General features: G+C 51.7%; 24 non-coding genes across 24 annotated transcripts; 5 read left to right on the top strand and 19 right to left on the bottom strand.

Moving 5' to 3' along the window:
* Positions 1–289: 289 nt before the first annotated feature.
* On the bottom strand, positions 290–363 carry Trnai-aau. The gene has a single exon. It is a non-coding gene; the product is annotated as a tRNA-Ile (tRNA).
* Positions 364–561: 198 nt separating this feature from the next.
* Trnae-uuc lies at positions 562–633 on the bottom strand. Its single transcript has one exon. It is a non-coding gene; the product is annotated as a tRNA-Glu (tRNA).
* A 281-nt stretch (positions 634–914) lies between these two features.
* On the bottom strand, positions 915–987 carry Trnam-cau. The gene has a single exon. It is a non-coding gene; the product is annotated as a tRNA-Met (tRNA).
* A 293-nt stretch (positions 988–1,280) lies between these two features.
* On the bottom strand, positions 1,281–1,351 carry Trnag-gcc. The gene has a single exon. It is a non-coding gene; the product is annotated as a tRNA-Gly (tRNA).
* A 341-nt stretch (positions 1,352–1,692) lies between these two features.
* Trnag-ucc lies at positions 1,693–1,764 on the top strand. The gene has a single exon. It is a non-coding gene; the product is annotated as a tRNA-Gly (tRNA).
* A 581-nt stretch (positions 1,765–2,345) lies between these two features.
* On the bottom strand, positions 2,346–2,419 carry Trnai-aau. The gene has a single exon. It is a non-coding gene; the product is annotated as a tRNA-Ile (tRNA).
* A 198-nt stretch (positions 2,420–2,617) lies between these two features.
* Trnae-uuc lies at positions 2,618–2,689 on the bottom strand. The gene has a single exon. It is a non-coding gene; the product is annotated as a tRNA-Glu (tRNA).
* Positions 2,690–2,970: 281 nt separating this feature from the next.
* On the bottom strand, positions 2,971–3,043 carry Trnam-cau. Its single transcript has one exon. It is a non-coding gene; the product is annotated as a tRNA-Met (tRNA).
* A 293-nt stretch (positions 3,044–3,336) lies between these two features.
* On the bottom strand, positions 3,337–3,407 carry Trnag-gcc. The gene has a single exon. It is a non-coding gene; the product is annotated as a tRNA-Gly (tRNA).
* Positions 3,408–3,748: 341 nt separating this feature from the next.
* Positions 3,749–3,820, top strand: Trnag-ucc. Its single transcript has one exon. It is a non-coding gene; the product is annotated as a tRNA-Gly (tRNA).
* A 6,894-nt stretch (positions 3,821–10,714) lies between these two features.
* On the bottom strand, positions 10,715–10,786 carry Trnae-uuc. The gene has a single exon. It is a non-coding gene; the product is annotated as a tRNA-Glu (tRNA).
* A 281-nt stretch (positions 10,787–11,067) lies between these two features.
* Trnam-cau lies at positions 11,068–11,140 on the bottom strand. Its single transcript has one exon. It is a non-coding gene; the product is annotated as a tRNA-Met (tRNA).
* A 293-nt stretch (positions 11,141–11,433) lies between these two features.
* On the bottom strand, positions 11,434–11,504 carry Trnag-gcc. The gene has a single exon. It is a non-coding gene; the product is annotated as a tRNA-Gly (tRNA).
* A 341-nt stretch (positions 11,505–11,845) lies between these two features.
* Positions 11,846–11,917, top strand: Trnag-ucc. The gene has a single exon. It is a non-coding gene; the product is annotated as a tRNA-Gly (tRNA).
* A 581-nt stretch (positions 11,918–12,498) lies between these two features.
* Positions 12,499–12,572, bottom strand: Trnai-aau. Its single transcript has one exon. It is a non-coding gene; the product is annotated as a tRNA-Ile (tRNA).
* Positions 12,573–12,770: 198 nt separating this feature from the next.
* On the bottom strand, positions 12,771–12,842 carry Trnae-uuc. The gene has a single exon. It is a non-coding gene; the product is annotated as a tRNA-Glu (tRNA).
* A 281-nt stretch (positions 12,843–13,123) lies between these two features.
* On the bottom strand, positions 13,124–13,196 carry Trnam-cau. The gene has a single exon. It is a non-coding gene; the product is annotated as a tRNA-Met (tRNA).
* A 293-nt stretch (positions 13,197–13,489) lies between these two features.
* Trnag-gcc lies at positions 13,490–13,560 on the bottom strand. Its single transcript has one exon. It is a non-coding gene; the product is annotated as a tRNA-Gly (tRNA).
* Positions 13,561–13,901: 341 nt separating this feature from the next.
* Positions 13,902–13,973, top strand: Trnag-ucc. Its single transcript has one exon. It is a non-coding gene; the product is annotated as a tRNA-Gly (tRNA).
* Positions 13,974–14,554: 581 nt separating this feature from the next.
* Trnai-aau lies at positions 14,555–14,628 on the bottom strand. Its single transcript has one exon. It is a non-coding gene; the product is annotated as a tRNA-Ile (tRNA).
* A 198-nt stretch (positions 14,629–14,826) lies between these two features.
* Trnae-uuc lies at positions 14,827–14,898 on the bottom strand. Its single transcript has one exon. It is a non-coding gene; the product is annotated as a tRNA-Glu (tRNA).
* Positions 14,899–15,179: 281 nt separating this feature from the next.
* Positions 15,180–15,252, bottom strand: Trnam-cau. Its single transcript has one exon. It is a non-coding gene; the product is annotated as a tRNA-Met (tRNA).
* Positions 15,253–15,545: 293 nt separating this feature from the next.
* On the bottom strand, positions 15,546–15,616 carry Trnag-gcc. The gene has a single exon. It is a non-coding gene; the product is annotated as a tRNA-Gly (tRNA).
* Positions 15,617–15,957: 341 nt separating this feature from the next.
* Positions 15,958–16,029, top strand: Trnag-ucc. The gene has a single exon. It is a non-coding gene; the product is annotated as a tRNA-Gly (tRNA).
* The last annotated feature ends 131 nt before the right edge of the window (positions 16,030–16,160 follow it).

Raw genomic sequence — 16,160 nt, 5'->3', positions numbered from 1 at the left:
ACAAAAATAGGAAGTAAAACTGCCAATAGTGCCCTGTGTTCCCATGCGCTCACCCGCCCAAGTACTGACAAGGGCCAAAGTTGTTACGCATCGGCAATCGGACATTTTCTTTCATTATCTCTAACCAGTGTATTCAAGATATTATGGCCATTGCCGAGTGAATGCTGTAGTGCTTCCCGACGAGTCGGGTTCGGATCCTCTGTCAACTTCCACGCAGGGTGATGATCATTTGGTCATCACACTCGCCAGCTGAAATCGGCGCTGCCTTTTCGCAGTAGTAAAAGAGTAGTGGCCCGTGGGGGGATCGAACCCACGACCTTCGCGTTATTAGCACGACGCTCTAACCAACTGAGCTAACGGGCCTCGGCAGATGCAGTTGCTCAGCCCTACGCTGGAATCAGGTGGCATGAAGCCATGCACCATTCCTATGGTCGTCGTGTGTCTGCTTCCCTAGTCTATATTCTGCTGACGGTCACGAAACAGTAGCTATATTGCGAGCAGGACGGGAAACGGCCGCTCGGACAGCTCAAACTTGTCACGATTCGTGTGGAAAAAATTCCGTTCCGGTACCGGGAATCGAACCCGGGCCTCCTGGGTGAAAGCCAGGTATCCTAGCCACTAGACCACACCGGATGCGGCCGTTTCAGTCGACCGTTCGTACGGTCGCTTGTCGCATTGTCGCTCTCTTTGCGAGCATCTTTGCACATACTGACTGGCAAGGCGCGCACCTCAAACGTCGCAGAGCAATGCTTTTGGCTTCATGCTCTGCTGGGAGAAGAGGAAAAGGGAAGCTGTATGTAGCAATAACAGGAAGTAAACATTTTCCCGCTGAAGCGTTGAAACGTTGTGGATAACAAACAAGAAATAAGTTGGCGCCCTAGCAACAGCACCACCATCAGTCACAGAAAATTAGATGCCCCGGGTGAGGATCGAACTCACGACCTTAAGATTATGAGACTTACGCGCTGCCTACTGCGCTACCGAGGCAGGCGGTCGTCAGACCTTCTGGAATCTTGGTACGTACCGAATACAAGTGGTAGAGAGTCTGCACTCCCTGGCTCATTTTTTCTGTTGCTACACGTGCATTCCCGGCGCGGCAGGCAACTTGCGATGCTAGGCCGACGCCAGTATGTACAATAGCACGCAGGAGTCGAAACGAGCAGTCGTCCGCGCTGCATGATTGGTTCTTTCCACACGGAATCCCGCGGTTCATTCTCATGGCTCACGCAGTTCGAGTGCGAAAGACACGCAGCACCCCTACCGGAGAAAAAACAAAATGATGCATCGGCCGGGAATCGAACCCGGGCCGCCCGCGTGGCAGGCGAGCATTATACCACTGAACCACCGATGCTCGGGCCAGCGGTACCTTCGCGCTGCTTCCCGAGCAGATGTCTCAAGGGAAAGTGGGACTGCCGTCAAGCGCCGTAGCATTCTGTGGAGAAGATGCTGCAGACGCTGAATCCTGCACTGCACTGCTTAAAGATGCCGCCAGAACGCGGTCCTCTGCGTACTCTTGCGTCGCCGGCGCCGGCTCTTGCCAAAGGGTGCGAAATGTGCGCGGATACGCTGTCCGAATGCGTCTGGATGTGCTCCCCTAGCCTGCCTCGAAATGCGCCTGCCGGGTACGATCACCTTCGGCCGCTGCCGACAGGCGGGAAGCCGACTCAGCGCGGTGGCGGGGCGCTCGCTTGTGCCGTGGTGGTGTAATGGTCAGCATAGTTGCCTTCCAAGCAGTTGATCCGGGTTCGATTCCCGGCCACCGCAGCACGCTTTTAATTTCGCGTATGAGTACTTTTGCCACGCGCTCTTAAACTATTGTTTTTTCGCCCTCTTACTCGCTGCATACCAGCCCTTAGTGTGTCTCGACTTGTCTCGACTTTGCTCAGCTGACGCGAGAGCTGACGCTCTCAAATCGGCCTATATCAAAACGACAAGCACGAGAAACGACTGAGAGAGGTAAGGAGAGGCGAGGCGATGGACACACAGCACGCCCCCTTCATTTCACGGTGGCGTCTCCCTGACCGAATCGGGCTGTAGCTCCGAAAACACAGGAGAAACAAAAATAGGAAGTAAAACTGCCAATAGTGCCCTGTGTTCCCATGCGCTCACCCGCCCAAGTACTGACAAGGGCCAAAGTTGTTACGCATCGGCAATCGGACATTTTCTTTCATTTTCTCTAACCAGTGTATTCAAGATATTATGGCCATTGCCGAGTGAATGCTGTAGTGCTTCCCGACGAGTCGGGTTCGGATCCTCTGTCAACTTCCACGCAGGGTGATGATCATTTGGTCATCACACTCGCCAGCTGAAATCGGCGCTGCCTTTTCGCAGTAGTAAAAGAGTAGTGGCCCGTGGGGGGATCGAACCCACGACCTTCGCGTTATTAGCACGACGCTCTAACCAACTGAGCTAACGGGCCTCGGCAGATGCAGTTGCTCAGCCCTACGCTGGAATCAGGTGGCATGAAGCCATGCACCATTCCTATGGTCGTCGTGTGTCTGCTTCCCTAGTCTATATTCTGCTGACGGTCACGAAACAGTAGCTATATTGCGAGCAGGACGGGAAACGGCCGCTCGGACAGCTCAAACTTGTCACGATTCGTGTGGAAAAAATTCCGTTCCGGTACCGGGAATCGAACCCAGGCCTCCTGGGTGAAAGCCAGGTATCCTAGCCACTAGACCACACCGGATGCGGCCGTTGCAGTCGATCGTTCGTACGGTCGCTTGTCGCATTGTCGCTCTCTTTGCGAGCATCTTTGCACATACTGACTGGCAAGGCGCGCACCTCAAACGTCGCAGAGCAATGCTTTTGGCTTCATGCTCTGCTGGGAGAAGAGGAAAAGGGAAGCTGTATGTAGCAATAACAGGAAGTAAACATTTTCCCGCTGAAGCGTTGAAACGTTGTGGATAACAAACAAGAAATAAGTTGGCGCCCTAGCAACAGCACCACCATCAGTCACAGAAAATTAGATGCCCCGGGTGAGGATCGAACTCACGACCTTAAGATTATGAGACTTACGCGCTGCCTACTGCGCTACCGAGGCAGGCGATCGTCAGACCTTCTGGAATCTTGGTAAGTACCGAATACAAGTGGTAGAGAGTCTGCACTCCCTGGCTCATTTTTTCTGTTGCTACACGTGCGTTCCCGGCGCGGCAGGCAACTTGCGATGCTAGGCCGACGCCAGTATGTACAATAGCACGCAGGAGTCGAAACGAGCAGTCGTCCGCGCTGCATGATTGGTTCTTTCCACACGGAATCCCGCGGTTCATTCTCATGGCTCACGCAGTTCGAGTGCGAAAGACACGCAGCACCCCTACCGGAGAAAAAACAAAATGATGCATCGGCCGGGAATCGAACCCGGGCCGCCCGCGTGGCAGGCGAGCATTCTACCACTGAACCACCGATGCTCGGGCCAGCGGTACCTTCGCGCTGCTTCCCGAGCAGATGTCTCAAGGGAAAGTGGGACTGCCGTCAAGCGCCGTAGCATTCTGTGGAGAAGATGCTGCAGACGCTGAATCCTGCACTGCACTGCTTAAAGATGCCGCCAGAACGCGGTCCTCTGCGTACTCTTGCGTCGCCGGCGCCGGCTCTTGCCAAAGGGTGCGAAATGTGCGCGGATACGCTGTCCGAATGCGTCTGGATGTGCTCCCCTAGCCTGCCTCGAAATGCGCCTGCCGGGTACGATCACCTTCGGCCGCTGCCGACAGGCGGGAAGCCGACTCAGCGCGGTGGCGGGGCGCTCGCTTGTGCCGTGGTGGTGTAATGGTCAGCATAGTTGCCTTCCAAGCAGTTGATCCGGGTTCGATTCCCGGCCACCGCAGCACGCTTTTAATTTCGCGTATGAGTACTTTTGCCACGCGCTCTTAAACTATTGTTTTTTCGCCCTCTTACTCGCTGCATACCAGCCCTTAGTGTGTCTCGACTTGTCTCGACTTTGCTCAGCTGACGCGAGAGCTGACGCTCTCAAATCGGCCTATATCAAAACGACAAGCACGAGAAACGACTGAGAGAGGTAAGGAGAGGCGAGGCGATGGACACACAGCACGCCCCCTTCATTTCACGGTGGCGTCTCCCTGACCGAATCGGGCTGTAGCTCCGAAAACACAGGAGAAACAAAAATAGGAAGTAAAACTGCCAATAGTGCCCTGTGTTCCCATGCGCTCACCCGCCCAAGTACTGACAAGGGCCAAAGTTGTTACGCATCGGCAATCGGACATTTTCTTTCATTTTCTCTAACCAGTGTATTCAAGATATTATGGCCATTGCCGAGTGAATGCTGTAGTGCTTCCCGACGAGTCGGGTTCGGATCCTCTGTCAACTTCCACGCAGGGTGATGATCATTTGGTCATCACACTCGCCAGCTGAAATCGGCGCTGCCTTTTCGCAGTAGTAAAAGAGTAGTGGCCCGTGGGGGGATCGAACCCACGACCTTCGCGTTATTAGCACGACGCTCTAACCAACTTTTTTTTTTTTTTTTTTTTTTTTGCTCTACGACTTTTTTTTTTTTTTTTTTCAACTTTTTTTTTGTTTTTTTTTTTTCTTTTTTTTATCGCCCCATACAGCCCATCCATTCGCTCACCTTTTTTGCCTTCTTCGGCTAGCTTCGATGCTATACTCTTGTGATGCTATTTCACTGTGTATATTTTGAAATGTATAGTTGTTATATTTTGATTCCTTTTTGTTTGAAGTGATATTGAAAAAAAATTTTTTTTTATTGTTGTTTTTGTTTTATTTTTGTTTTTTGTTGTTGTTTTTTTTTGTTTGTTCTTTTTTTTTTGTTTTTGTTAATATTGTTTATTTGATTTTACTGCATGCGGAGTTGCAGGGTGCCGACGTCATTCAAAGCTCGTCTTCTCGAAAGTTTGTTATGCCTTTGGCTTCCCCAAGCGATGGCTTGGACCTAGTCTGATATATTCCATTTTTGCTGTGTGGTTTCCCAAGTCTCCTTCTCTTAGCTCCGAACGACTCAGCCGCCAAAAACTGCGCTCTGCATACGAATGTGGAAAAGAGAAATGATGAAATCCATGTTGCCGCGGAATGATTGGAAGAAGAAGGAAAGAAAAAATTGAAGAAATAAATCCTGTTTCATCTTCCCTCGTCGACGTCAAATAAATAAAGAAGCAAGTAATGATCGCAGTTGAGTGAAACGGATACATCTTCCATGTAAGTTTGCAAACATAAAACATAAACGAAAAACCCAGTGGACATCACGTCCAAACGAATGGTCAGCTTCACCATCCATGTTGGGAGAATGTAAATCAAATTCCTGCTGAATTAACGGAGACGAAGGGCTAGGTTAAACAAGACATTGAAAACACCAAGCATGAACATTCCCAATCAGTGACGACTGCAGACACCATGAGTGTCGACTTTGTTCCTTTTCTTCTTTTTCGTTGTTTCATTGTTTTCGTTGGACATATTTGTTTTTTTTTTTTTTATTTGTAATTTATTTATTGAGATTTTCATTTATATTTGATAAGGTGGATGTATACGTGGCCGTGGAAGAAACCTTACTGAATTCGTTTACAGGGTCGTGATTTGTAGCGCTGAGATATAATTTGCAAACTTTTGCCTATGTTTGACATCCTGCATTAGCAGTTGTGCCTGTGTGGCGAGGTATAATCTGTAGTCCAGGTAGGAACGCCCCTCCTGGGCGCCAAGTAAGTAACATAGGGTGTGTCCAGCCAACCACGTCCAGGTGTTTGCCTTGGTTGTGGGGTAGTAAGCGTCGTCGGGTTGGAGCACGGACGTAAGAGAGATGTGCCGTCGTGCCGTGCGGCAGATCAAAGCCATGTTCATTCTACACCATTCCCAAATAAGACTGTTCGCACCACAAACACATCTGTGTTGCAAAGTGTCGACAAGGCCGCACTCCCTACATTTGTCAGTAGCTGACAAATGTATTTTATGAAGTTTTTCGGCTGTGGGTAGAGTTTCATTAACAACTTTATACCACAGTGATCGAATACCGGTATCTAGCACTTTGTTATGTATAGTCTTCCAGATTAGAGCCCAGTCTTTAGAGGGATACTTCAGTTCCATGCGGTTGACCCTGCCTGTGTCGTTCAGTAGCCGGTAGAGGTTGGCAGTGGTAAGGTCACGTAGCGGGACTCTCGATTTCATTTGGAGATAACTACTTTCTAAAAGAAACATCCTAATGTGGTTTGCTTTGAAATGCGTTTCCCGAAGGTTGATGGGGATGTGCATAGTCTGAGGCTGAAATGTGCGAATGGCCATACTCAGCGCGCTGTCAGGATATTCGTGGCAGAGCTGCAGTGTACGCCGGATCAAGAGTGCCTTACATTTGGTTTGAACATCCGTCAGGCCGAGGCCGCCTTTGTCTGGTGGGAGAGTGATGACATTGATGCCCACCTTGAAGATGTCACCCCTCCAGATGTACCAACCTACTGCCGACATAATTTTCCTCGCAACACTGTCGACCACAGGAAGTATTTGCCCGACATACCAAATTTTCGAGAGAGTCATGGTATTAACGAAATGAACTCTCTGCAATAAGTCCTGTTCTCTGCCTTTATGATACTGTAAGCAGCCCCGAGACATAGCCAAAAGATGTTTCCAATTGTCTACCGTTGTTCGTAGGGGGCAACTGCTCATCTTGATACCAAGAAGTTTGAGAGTCGCACATCTTCTGTACGGCAAAGGGGCGTCTGTGCGAAATCCACTGCCTATAGGCAGGAGGCAAGTCTTTCCATAGTTTAGCTGAGAACCGGAGGCTCGCTCGTAATCGGTGATACTATTCCTAACGGCCGTGAGGTCTTGTTCCGAACGCACAATGACACCCACATCGTCGGCGTACGCAATGCATTTGAGGGTGCTGGAATACAGGTTTAAACCTGGAAGGTTACAATTCAGCATCCTTACAAGTGGCTCAATGGCGATCACGAAGAGACACATGGACATGGGACAGCCCTGTCTGATTGACCGCTGAATCGGAATCCGCCGGGTGAATTGACCATTGACGATGATCTGAGAAGTGGCCGAGGTATACATGTTGCTGACCATTGCAGTAAAGCCGTCACCAAATCCTAAGTGGTTCATGGTGTGGAAGAGGTAGCGATGCAGGATCCGATCAAAGGCCTGACATTGATCTAAAGCCAAGATTGCTGCTTCCGGGCGTGTGATGGCAGTAAACGAAATGAGCTCCCTGTAATCGGCAAGACATTTAAAGATCGTGCGGCCCGGGACCGCTGCTGCCTGGCTGTGATGTATAATTTTTGCAAGGACATGTTTAAGTCTACCTGCTATGACGCGGGCCACAATCTTGTAGTCAGAGTTCAACAGGGAGATAGGGCGGAATTTGGCAATATCCTGATGGGGGTATTCTTTTGGGACCAAAACGATCAGGCTGTCATTGAAACCATCTGGTATCTGTTGGCCAGCGCGCAGTTCATTGCAGATGCAAACAAAACAATGTTCGAGGAGGTCCCAGAACTGCTTATAAAATTCAATCGGCAGACCATCAATGCCGGGCGATTTGTTGGCCTGAGCCCTGCTCAGTGCCTCCCGAATCTCCACCGCGGTGACGTCACTGATCAACAATTGCCTGTCGTCCTCATCGAGCGTTGTCGGAAGATATGCATGCATCGCCGCGATTGCCGCATCATCGGCTGGTTGTGCTCTGTATAGTCGCTCGTAGTAGTCCGTTAGAGACTCCTTAATTGCAGCCTGGGTCGTCACAAAGGTACCGTCTTCAGTTCGTAAGCGGGTAATCAATTTTTGTCGTGCGCGGCGTTTCTCTGTCCCTAGGTGGAAGGCGGATGGTTGTTCGTCAGAAGTGCCGGCGCTATCTCGCGAACGGATTTTAACGCCTTCCATTTGCCTGCGTTTGAGGAGCGTCAACTTTGATTTGATCCGTTTAATCTGAAGAAATTGTTCCTGCGTGACATGTGCTTCAGAATACAAGTCACGGAGACAGCGAAAATAAAAGTCAAAAGTCTCTTTCTGCATCCGGCTCCTGTCAGAACTATACGCCTTCAAACAACGAATAAGCCTAGGTTTTGCACAACGGCACCACCACTGCGTTACCGATGGGAATGTTGGTCGTCGACGTAAACAAATTTCCCAGGCTTCTTGTAGACGGTCTCGTAACTCCTGTTCCCTGAGAATACTGACGTTAAGTTTCCATCCTGTCCGCCCACGGAAAGTTTGCTGGCGCGCCATACGAATGATACAATGGTAAGCTAAATGGTCGGAAAAATACAGGGGCCACGTTTCCGAGGAAGATACCCGCTCACGCAGGGTTTTCCCCACGTAGATCCTGTCGAGGCGGCTGGCCATTTGTGCAGTATGGTACGTGAAGCACCGTTGTTCCCCGTGTGTTATTTCCCACGTATCCTCCAGCTCTAATTGACGTACTGTTTCGCCGAGAGCGGCACATCCATTAAAGTTCGGCCATTGGTCCTTTGGCTTCAAAACACAATTAAAATCGCCTCCGATAACCACGTCCTCCCGGCTGCGGCGCAAAAGATATAATAAGTCAGTGGCAAAGAACTGAGCTCGTCTCGTTCTATTCTGATTCCCGGAAGGGGCATATACATTGACAAATCTAATGCCGTTGATAAGGCACGCTATACCCCTGCCATTTTCGAGTCGTTCAACGTCGGAGACGGCCACGCCCACTTTGGTTAATAGAGCGGTACCTGAAGAACTGTCTGGGGTGGTGTTTTTGAGTAATTGGTAGCCAGGAATGTCAGGCTGAAATTTATCATCGACCTCCTGCAACAGCACAATATCAGCATCGCAGCTGTATAAATAATCACGAAAGCTAGAGAGCTTCTGTACAGAAGTAATTCTATTAACGTTAATTGTAGCTAACTTATAATCCTGGTAGGACTGCATGAACTGTTAAATGTTGGCAGAAAGAGAAAAAAGCAAAGTAGATATGCAGAAGCACAGAAAATTATAACCTTTAGTATGTATCAGATAGGTAATCATCGTCCCCCGTCGGGTGTTTTGAGACAGGTCGTGTCGTACTTAAAGTCGCCGACCGGTAATGCGGGTAAATTTCCTGGAGATGGCCCTACCACAGACAGGCTCTGGTCCATTATTACATCGTCAGTGTCATCTGCCCAATTGACCACATGAACAGCGGCCACCTCGCCAATTGAGCCCTGATCATTTTGAGATTGATGTTCGGGGGTATCCCTGAGGTCCTCACGAGGGTTCTGTTCCTCGTTCGCAGCGACCTGGCCGTCACCATCGGGGTGGGGCACGGAGACGTCCGAGACCTGTGGGGTCTCATGCAGTGGCTGTTCAGTGGGGTGGTCAAGAGAGACGTCAGGCAAGGAACGGGCAATTTGCGCCCCTTTTTCGCGCAAAGGTGGTGCGGTGTGGGCGGCATCTTTGTGGGCGATCCTCCTTTTCTTGTGTTTCTTGGGAGAAGTTTCGACTCTTTGAAGTTCTGCAGCCGACGAGGAAGAAGTGGAGTCCTGTGCAGGAGGAAGTGCATTCTGAACTGAAATGGGATCCATATTGCTGTTAACGTGGCGACCAGTGTGAGCTTCCTGGGAGTGAGCAACCTCTTGGTGGCTGTCTAAAGACGGAACCGCCGGGATGCTACTGGCCACCGGTACTTCTGTAGTAGGAACAGCGATGCCGTCCAGACTGGAAGTGTCCATGGGCGTATCTAGATCAGTGGCCGAAGCCCTGGGATCTGTGACCACGTCAGGTTGCACCGCCGCGGCCGTGGTCGAGCGGACTGCCGCTACATATGTGAGAGGCAGTGTCGACATCCTGTTAGTTTCCGTCCTTTCGCCAGGTGGTAATTGCGTCACTCGTCGCTGCATACACTGAGCGCGAACGTGATCAGTGGCACCACAACCTGCACAAGTTCTAGGTTGTCCGTCGTACATAACGATCGCCCTGTATCCACAAATAGTGAGATATGACGGGATGTGTCTCTTCAACTCTATCTTGACCTGACGAACGCCGTTCAAAACAGGGACTTTGAAAGACAACCACTTTTCGGCAACATTGCTAATGACCTTACCATAGCTGTCCAAAGCAGCGTTGATGTGTTCCGCGGGTACTTCAAACGGTAGTTCGAATATTCGAACGGTGCGGACACCAAACCCTGCATGAGACACGAGAACCTCTCCAACATTCCCATCACAATGCTTAAACTTCAAACGACCACTACAAGAGTCAATGATTTGGTCACAGATTTCGGCAGATTTAAACTTTATATAGGCAGTGCTGCTAACTATCGATAAATGGACTCCAAGAATGTCATCAAAGGATCGTTTCAAAGCTTCCTCAATCCACGATTCTAATTCAAAAGATTTTGGTCTTGCATAGTTTGAATCAAACACAAACTTCAAAGTATCCCGTCGTGTTAAGTGACTCATGTTGGAATCCTACACATAGTCCAAACAATAACACGTTACTGTGTACAGCAAAGGCGGCACTCACCACAACAGCCACCAGCAGCGGCGACGTAAGCACCACACGTCCGCTCACCACGGCCGCCGAGGGCCGACTGTCGAGCTAACGGGCCTCGGCAGATGCAGCTGCTCAGCCCTACGCTGGAATCAGGTGGCATGAAGCCATACACCATTCCTATGGTCGTCGTGTGTCTGCTTCCCTAGTCTATATTCTGCTGACGGTCACGAAACAGTAGCTATATTGCGAGCAGGACGGGAAACGGCCGCTCGGACAGCTCAAACTTGTCACGATTAGTGTGGAAAAAATTCCGTTCCGGTACCGGGAATCGAACCCGGGCCTCCTGGGTGAAAGCCAGGTATCCTAGCCACTAGACCACACCGGATGCGGCCGTTTCATTCGACCGTTCGTACGGTCGCTTGTCGCATTGTCGCTCTCTTTGCGAGCATCTTTGCACATACTGACTGGCAAGGCGCGCACCTCAAACGTCGCAGAGCAATGCTTTTGGCTTCATGCTCTGCTGGGAGAAGAGGAATAGGGAAGCTGTATGTAGCAATAACAGGAAGTAAACATTTTCCCGCTGAAGCGTTGAAACGTTGTGGATAACAAACAAGAAATAAGTTGGCGCCCTAGCAACAGCACCACCTTCAGTCACAGAAAATTAGATGCCCCGGGTGAGGATCGAACTCACGACCTTAAGATTATGAGACTTACGCGCTGCCTACTGCGCTACCGAGGCAGGCGATCGTTAGACCTTCTGGAATCTTGGTAAGTACCGAATACAAGTGGTAGAGAGTCTGCACTCCCTGGCTCATTTTTTCTGTTGCTACACGTGCATTCACGGCGCGGCAGGCAACTTGCGATGCTAGGCCGACGCCAGTATGTACAATAGCACGCAGGAGTCCAAACGAGCAGTCGTCCGCGCTGCATGATTGGTTCTTTCCACACGGAATCCCGCGGTTCATTCTCATGGCTCACGCAGTTCGAGTGCGAAAGACACGCAGCACCCCTACCGGAGAAAAAACAAAATGATGCATCGGCCGGGAATCGAACCCGGGCCGCCCGCGTGGCAGGCGAGCATTCTACCACTGAACCACCGATGCTCGGGCCAGCGGTACCTTCACGCTGCTTCCCGAGCAGATGACTCAAGGGAAAGTGGGACTGCCGTCAAGCGCCGTAGCATTCTGTGGAGAAGATGCTGCAGACGCTGAATCCTGCACTGCACTGCTTAAAGATGCCGCCAGAACGCGGTCCTCTGCGTACTCTTGCGTCGCCGGCGCCGACTCTTGCCAAAGGATGCGAAATGTGCGCGGATACGCTGTCCGAATGCGTCTGGATGTGCTCCCCTAGCCTGCCTCGAAATGCGCCTGCCGGGTACGATCACCTTCGGCCGCTGCCGACAGGCGGGAAGCCGACTCAGCGCGGTGGCGGGGCGCTCGCTTGTGCGGTGGTGGTGTAGTGGTCAGCATAGTTGCCTTCCAAGCAGTTGATCCGGGTTCGATTCCCGGCCACCGCAGCAGGCTTTTAATTTCGCGTATGAGTACTTTTGCCACGCGCTCTTAAACTATTGTTTTTTCGCCCTCTTACTCGCTGCATACCAGCCCTTAGTGTGTCTCGACTTGTCTCGACTTTGCTCAGCTGACGCGAGAGCTGACGCTCTCAAATCGGCCTATATCAAAACGACAAGCACGAGAAACGACTGAGAGAGGTAAGGAGAGGCGAGGCGATGGACACACAGCACGCCCCCTTCATTTCACGGTGGCGTCTCCCTGGCCGAATCGGGCTGTAGCTCCGAAAACAAAGGAGAAACAAAAATAGGAAGTAAAACTGCCAATAGTGCCCTGTGTTCCCATGCGCTCACCCGCCCAAGTACTGACAAGGGCCAAAGTTGTTACGCATCGGCAATCGGACATTTTCTTTCATTTTCTCTAACCAGTGTATTCAAGATATTATGGCCATTGCCGAGTGAATGCTGTAGTGCTTCCCGACGAGTCGGGTTCGGATCCTCTGTCAACTTCCACGCAGGGTGATGATCATTTGGTCATCACACTCGCCAGCTGAAATCGGCGCTGCCTTTTCGCAGTAGTAAAAGAGAAGTGGCCCGTGGGGGGATCGAACCCACGACCTTCGCGTTATTAGCACGACGCTCTAACCAACTGAGCTAACGGGCCTCGGCAGATGCAGCTGCTCAGCCCTACGCTGGAATCAGGTGGCATGAAGCCATACACCATTCCTATGGTCGTCGTGTGTCTGCTTCCCTAGTCTATATTCTGCTGACGGTCACGAAACAGTAGCTATATTGCGAGCAGGACGGGAAACGGCCGCTCGGACAGCTCAAACTTGTCACGATTAGTGTGGAAAAAATTCCGTTCCGGTACCGGGAATCGAACCCGGGCCTCCTGGGTGAAAGCCAGGTATCCTAGCCACTAGACCACACCGGATGCGGCCGTTTCATTCGACCGTTCGTACGGTCGCTTGTCGCATTGTCGCTCTCTTTGCGAGCATCTTTGCACATACTGACTGGCAAGGCGCGCACCTCAAACGTCGCAGAGCAATGCTTTTGGCTTCATGCTCTGCTGGGAGAAGAGGAATAGGGAAGCTGTATGTAGCAATAACAGGAAGTAAACATTTTCCCGCTGAAGCGTTGAAACGTTGTGGATAACAAACAAGAAATAAGTTGGCGCCCTAGCAACAGCACCACCTTCAGTCACAGAAAATTAGATGCCCCGGGTGAGGATCGAACTCACGACCTTAAGATTATGAGACTTACGCGCTGCCTACTGCGCTACCGAGGCAGGCGATCGTTAGACCTTCTGGAATCTTGGTAAGTACCGAATACAAGTGGTAGAGAGTCTGCACTCCCTGGCTCATTTTTTCTGTTGCTACACGTGCATTCACGGCGCGGCAGGCAACTTGCGATGCTAGGCCGACGCCAGTATGTACAATAGCACGCAGGAGTCCAAACGAGCAGTCGTCCGCGCTGCATGATTGGTTCTTTCCACACGGAATCCCGCGGTTCATTCTCATGGCTCACGCAGTTCGAGTGCGAAAGACACGCAGCACCCCTACCGGAGAAAAAACAAAATGATGCATCGGCCGGGAATCGAACCCGGGCCGCCCGCGTGGCAGGCGAGCATTCTACCACTGAACCACCGATGCTCGGGCCAGCGGTACCTTCACGCTGCTTCCCGAGCAGATGACTCAAGGGAAAGTGGGACTGCCGTCAAGCGCCGTAGCATTCTGTGGAGAAGATGCTGCAGACGCTGAATCCTGCACTGCACTGCTTAAAGATGCCGCCAGAACGCGGTCCTCTGCGTACTCTTGCGTCGCCGGCGCCGACTCTTACCAAAGGATGCGAAATGTGCGCGGATACGCTGTCCGAATGCGTCTGGATGTGCTCCCCTAGCCTGCCTCGAAATGCGCCTGCCGGGTACGATCACCTTCGGCCGCTGCCGACAGGCGGGAAGCCGACTCAGCGCGGTGGCGGGGCGCTCGCTTGTGCGGTGGTGGTGTAGTGGTCAGCATAGTTGCCTTCCAAGCAGTTGATCCGGGTTCGATTCCCGGCCACCGCAGCAGGCTTTTAATTTCGCGTATGAGTACTTTTGCCACGCGCTCTTAAACTATTGTTTTTTCGCCCTCTTACTCGCTGCATACCAGCCCTTAGTGTGTCTCGACTTGTCTCGACTTTGCTCAGCTGACGCGAGAGCTGACGCTCTCAAATCGGCCTATATCAAAACGACAAGCACGAGAAACGACTGAGAGAGGTAAGGAGAGGCGAGGCGATGGACACACAGCACGCCCCCTTCATTTCACGGTGGCGTCTCCCTGGCCGAATCGGGCTGTAGCTCCGAAAACAAAGGAGAAACAAAAATAGGAAGTAAAACTGCCAATAGTGCCCTGTGTTCCCATGCGCTCACCCGCCCAAGTACTGACAAGGGCCAAAGTTGTTACGCATCGGCAATCGGACATTTTCTTTCATTTTCTCTAACCAGTGTATTCAAGATATTATGGCCATTGCCGAGTGAATGCTGTAGTGCTTCCCGACGAGTCGGGTTCGGATCCTCTGTCAACTTCCACGCAGGGTGATGATCATTTGGTCATCACACTCGCCAGCTGAAATCGGCGCTGCCTTTTCGCAGTAGTAAAAGAGAAGTGGCCCGTGGGGGGATCGAACCCACGACCTTCGCGTTATTAGCACGACGCTCTAACCAACTGAGCTAACGGGCCTCGGCAGATGCAGCTGCTCAGCCCTACGCTGGAATCAGGTGGCATGAAGCCATACACCATTCCTATGGTCGTCGTGTGTCTGCTTCCCTAGTCTATATTCTGCTGACGGTCACGAAACAGTAGCTATATTGCGAGCAGGACGGGAAACGGCCGCTCGGACAGCTCAAACTTGTCACGATTAGTGTGGAAAAAATTCCGTTCCGGTACCGGGAATCGAACCCGGGCCTCCTGGGTGAAAGCCAGGTATCCTAGCCACTAGACCACACCGGATGCGGCCGTTTCATTCGACCGTTCGTACGGTCGCTTGTCGCATTGTCGCTCTCTTTGCGAGCATCTTTGCACATACTGACTGGCAAGGCGCGCACCTCAAACGTCGCAGAGCAATGCTTTTGGCTTCATGCTCTGCTGGGAGAAGAGGAATAGGGAAGCTGTATGTAGCAATAACAGGAAGTAAACATTTTCCCGCTGAAGCGTTGAAACGTTGTGGATAACAAACAAGAAATAAGTTGGCGCCCTAGCAACAGCACCACCTTCAGTCACAGAAAATTAGATGCCCCGGGTGAGGATCGAACTCACGACCTTAAGATTATGAGACTTACGCGCTGCCTACTGCGCTACCGAGGCAGGCGATCGTTAGACCTTCTGGAATCTTGGTAAGTACCGAATACAAGTGGTAGAGAGTCTGCACTCCCTGGCTCATTTTTTCTGTTGCTACACGTGCATTCACGGCGCGGCAGGCAACTTGCGATGCTAGGCCGACGCCAGTATGTACAATAGCACGCAGGAGTCCAAACGAGCAGTCGTCCGCGCTGCATGATTGGTTCTTTCCACACGGAATCCCGCGGTTCATTCTCATGGCTCACGCAGTTCGAGTGCGAAAGACACGCAGCACCCCTACCGGAGAAAAAACAAAATGATGCATCGGCCGGGAATCGAACCCGGGCCGCCCGCGTGGCAGGCGAGCATTCTACCACTGAACCACCGATGCTCGGGCCAGCGGTACCTTCACGCTGCTTCCCGAGCAGATGTCTCAAGGGAAAGTGGGACTGCCGTCAAGCGCCGTAGCATTCTGTGGAGAAGATGCTGCAGACGCTGAATCCTGCACTGCACTGCTTAAAGATGCCGCCAGAACGCGGTCCTCTGCGTACTCTTGCGTCGCCGGCGCCGACTCTTGCCAAAGGATGCGAAATGTGCGCGGATACGCTGTCCGAATGCGTCTGGATGTGCTCCCCTAGCCTGCCTCGAAATGCGCCTGCCGGGTACGATCACCTTCGGCCGCTGCCGACAGGCGGGAAGCCGACTCAGCGCGGTGGCGGGGCGCTCGCTTGTGCGGTGGTGGTGTAGTGGTCAGCATAGTTGCCTTCCAAGCAGTTGATCCGGGTTCGATTCCCGGCCACCGCAGCAGGCTTTTAATTTCGCGTATGAGTACTTTTGCCACGCGCTCTTAAACTATTGTTTTTTCGCCCTCTTACTCGCTGCATACCAGCCCTTAGTGTGTCTCGACTTGTCTCGACTTTGCTCAGCTGACGCGA

Source organism: Schistocerca americana, unplaced genomic scaffold (genome assembly GCF_021461395.2).
Source record: "Schistocerca americana isolate TAMUIC-IGC-003095 unplaced genomic scaffold, iqSchAmer2.1 HiC_scaffold_116, whole genome shotgun sequence".
NCBI lineage: Eukaryota > Metazoa > Arthropoda > Insecta > Orthoptera > Acrididae > Schistocerca > Schistocerca americana.
This window is presented reverse-complemented; position numbering and strand designations above follow the sequence as displayed.